Here is a 4,487-nt window from a genome sequence, read left to right as displayed (position 1 = left end):
AAATGCAAGAGCCGAAAGAAAACTACGTTAAAGTACAAAGCTTAATAATAAAAGATGTAAAAAAATATATTTCAACAATCAATTCCAACGGCATCAGCCGGTGACGTTGTACACGAAAATACGAACCCTCTAGAGCCTCGTCTAGTGGCCGCCAGGTTTCGTATTTTCGTGTACAACGTCACCGGCTGATGCGGTTGGAACTGATTGTTGAAATATATTTTTTTACGTCTTTTATTATTAGGCTTTGTACTTTAAGGTAGTTTTCTTTTGGCTCTTGCATTTCTCAAAGTTTGAGACCGATATTTTATGTATAAAAAAAGTTCGAACGTTCAAAAAATGTTGAGGTTCAGAAAAAAGATGAAATAATTTTCAGTGAAGTTCCTACCAAAATGTAGTACCTAAACGTACTTTATTGTACTCTAATACATTTCCCAAAGTTTCAGCTCGATATTTCATTTACAAAAAAAGTTCTTAGGTTCGAAAAAACATTCAGTGAACTGAAAAACTGTGGTCGGTAATATAGGTATTTAGCGGTGTCACATGCCCTTAAAGGCATGTGATACTTCGTCGTGTGGTCAATCGGGTACAGTTCCGGCGGCTTTTTTTCCACAAAAATGAAAGTTTTTAAAAACTGAATTCGGAGATGCTATAAAATATCATAACGGACGTCCCCGGACTCTTTTTTCAGGGATAATAACAAAAATATGTTATTGTGCTAATTACCAAATTTTATGCATGTTTATTATTTTGTGGTTAGGCTGATTTTTAGTTCTCTGTCATTCCGATAATGTAGGTCTCTATCGTACCGATTCTGTCGGTAAGCACTCTAGAATAATTACGGTGCAATAAACTATCTTACCAGCCTATCTGGTAATGTAGATAGATAAATTTTTAAATTTTCGGCGTAAAGGGCGTACGAAACAGAATGAAACTTTGAAACTAATGTTAAGTTTTTCGCCACTGGCAAATTATTTATGAAATAAACTTTTTTGATTGCCTGCAAACAAGGTTAGTTCCGGGAGATTAGTTACTATGTTTATTTACAAGACCAAATTTGTCGGCCAAAAATATTGTGTAGTTTGGAATTAACGCACAGGAGAATTTTAACATACATAACCTTCAAATATACACACGTTGTTAGTAATATCAAAAAATTTTTCGAAAAAAAAAACACAAATAAAGTGTGCGGGGACGTCCGTTAGCATGTTCGCTATCATTTCCCAAATTTTTAAGACAAAATATTGATTATTCAGGAAAAAAAGCCGTCGGAACCTAAAACTGGTAAAATCGATACTAATTCCTAAGCGCTATGCAAATTAATCAGATTTTGCTAAATTAAAATTTTTTGAATTAAACCAAAAAAAAGTGTGTGGGGGCGTCCGTTAGCATGGTCCCTATCATGTCCCAAATTTTTAAGACAAAATATTGATTATTAAAGAAAAAAAGCCGTCAGAACCTAAAACTGGTAAAATCGATCATTTTCTAAGTATCACATGCCCTTAACGATATTTTTACCTATGTTCAAGCGTTTCACGTACTGTTATACTCGAGAATTTATTTCTGCTACTCGCAAATCGTAGATTCAAAAACCGCGCTAGCTCACGTGCGCCGATAAACAAATGAATCGCGTCCACAGTTTGTCTTTTGTTTTTCACTGCCCTTCTGCTGTTTCGCAGTATTGAGTCATTGAGTGTTCTAATATTACGTCACGCTCGGTCGGTCGCATCATAATCTGTAAGGCTATCCCACTTGGTGGGCTGCAAAACATTGATTACATAGGAATTTGACTAAAATTAATTAATTTCGGCGAAATTAAGTAAAAAATCATGATATAGCTTTGCTGTTAAGAAAGAAAAGCCATTTATCTCATTATTGTTGGCAATTTGGAAAGTGTGCGATTAGGCAATCCATCAAGAAAAATTATAATTTCCCGTAATTAAGGTTATAATCTCAATTGCCGGCGACTTATGTCATAATACTGTTCGATAATAAGTGATTTTAAGTAGTTTCATATCAAATAAAGTTATGTCAAAGAGACTTTAAAGGATTTTAAAAGACTTTAAGGGCATGTGATACTTACAGTTTCCCCGGCTGTTTTCCACAAAAATGAAAATTTTTAATAACTAAATTCGGAAATGCTATAAAATATCATAACGGACGTCCCCAGACTCTTTTTTGAGGGACATAATAACAAAAAAATTTATTGTGCTAAATAAAAATTGTATGCATATGCATTATTTTGAGGTTACGTCGTTTTTCATCTTTGCCTTTCTGATAATCTGGAAATTATTTATGAAATAAACTTTTTTGATTGGCTACAAACAAGGTTAGTTCCGGGAGATTAGTTACTATGTTTATTTGTAAGCCCAAAGGTTTCGGCCAAACATATTGTGCAGTTTGGAAGTAACGCTAGGGTGGATTGTAACACACATAACCTCGAAATATACACGCACGTTGTTAGCAATATCAAAATTTTTTTGATAAAAATACAAAAAAAGTGTGTGGGGACGTCCGCTATCATTTCCCAGAAGGCAAAATATTTCTTATCCTAGGAAAAAATCCGGGGGAATCTAACACTGAAAAAATCGATACTATTTCCTAAGCGCTATACAAATTAATCACATTTTGCTAAATTAAAACTTTTTTGAATTAACCTACAAAAAAAGTGTGTGGGAACTTCGTTAGCATGTTCGCTATCATTTCCCAAATTTTTAAGACAAAATATTTATTATTCTAGAAAAAAAGCCGGGGGAACCTAAAACTGGTAAAATCGACAATTTTTTAAGTATCACATTCCCTTAAGTGATCTTAGGATTTCTCAAGAGATTTTTAACGATTTCAAAAAATTTTTTTTAAATTTAAAAGAATGCAGAAAAATTGAAAGATTTCAAAGACATTTTAAATAGTTTTAAAAAAATTCACAAAAGGTTTAAGGATTTGCAAGAAAGTTGATTAAATTTTAAGGCAGTTTAGATAATTTCAAATAATGGCAAGTAAGTTTATGAAAAGTTATTTAAAAAGATTTTAATTAATTTGAAGGGATCTCAAGGGATGAAATTTTTTAATATTTTAAGTAATTTAAGAAAATTCGAAAGGTTTTAGTTAACTGTACTCAATTTCGAAAATTTTTAATAATTTTAAAAAAGTTGAAGGAATTTAAAAAAAAACTTAAAGAATTTCTGAAAATTCAAGTGATTTTAAGGAATTTTTCATGATTGTAAGACAGTTTTAGTGATTTTAAAGTTTTTAAAGCTATTTAAAAAGTTATTTAAAAAGATTTCAGTATATTTTAAGAGACTTCAAGCTATTTAAAAAAATTGAATGATTTAAGGATTTTCAAGAGATTTTAAGGAGTCTAAAAAAATTTAAGGATCTTAAGAGATTTTAATTAATTTGAGTCAATTTTGAAATTTTCAAAATGATGTCAAAGAAGTTGAAGGGAGTTCAAAAATGTTCGGAGGTCTTTAAGGATTTCTATGGACTCAAGTGATGTTAAGGAATTACTAGGAATTTGGCGGAATCTTAAAGTTTCTTTTTAAAGGATTTAAAAATAATCCAAAAATAGTTCAAAAACATATAATAATTTTCAAGAGATTTTAAAAGATTTTACGACAGTTTTAGTGATTTTAAAGAAAGTCAAACAAGTTATTGAAAAGTTACTAATACAAATGTAATGAATTTCAGGAGATTTCAAGATATTTAAAGAAATTGATTGATTTAAGAATTTTGAAGAGATTTTAAGGAGTCTAAGAAAATGCATAGGATTTTGGATTTGAAAAATGTTAATTAATTTTGGTCAATTTCGAGATACTTCGAAAGATTTGAAATTATTGCAAAGAATCTGAAGGAATTAAAAAAAAAATTCAGGTAAGTTTAAGGAATTTTAAGAAGTCTTATAGGATTTCTAAGAAAGATCAAAGTTTTTGATCATTTTTGCTTTCTCAAATTGCAAAAATAATCTCTTGACATCTTTGAAAAACACACTTTAACGAACTACCAAAATTCAAAATTTTTTACCGCCAACTATCTCAAAAATGCAACCTAACCTCAATCACGGCACATTATATTTTTTCTTGATGGATTGTCCAAATCGCACACTTTCTCAATTGTTAACAATAATGAAAGAAATGGCTTTTCTATCTGAGAAGCAAAGCCATATCACGATTTTTCACTTACTTTAGTCTACAAAAATTAATTTTAGTGAATCTCCTATGTAATCAATACTTTGCAGTCCACCAAATGGGATAGCCTTACAGATTATTATGTTACCGACCGAGTATGACCTAATGTTGAAACCACGGAGTAAGATATAAGGAGGCGCAACTTGTATGGCAGTCGCGACCAAAAGCAGAGCGAGTCGTTGGACCGAGATCGCGAGATCCGCCCGTCAGAACGGCTGGACTTTAGTTCGCATCAGACCCATCTAGCGAGCGCCACCCGAAGCGAAGTCAGCTGACTTAAGCTACTGCTTGATCGGTCAAATAAAC

Source organism: Belonocnema kinseyi, chromosome 10, assembly GCF_010883055.1.
Source record: "Belonocnema kinseyi isolate 2016_QV_RU_SX_M_011 chromosome 10, B_treatae_v1, whole genome shotgun sequence".
In the NCBI taxonomy this organism is placed as follows: Eukaryota; Metazoa; Arthropoda; class Insecta; order Hymenoptera; family Cynipidae; genus Belonocnema; species Belonocnema kinseyi.
Note: the sequence above shows the minus strand (reverse complement) of the source record.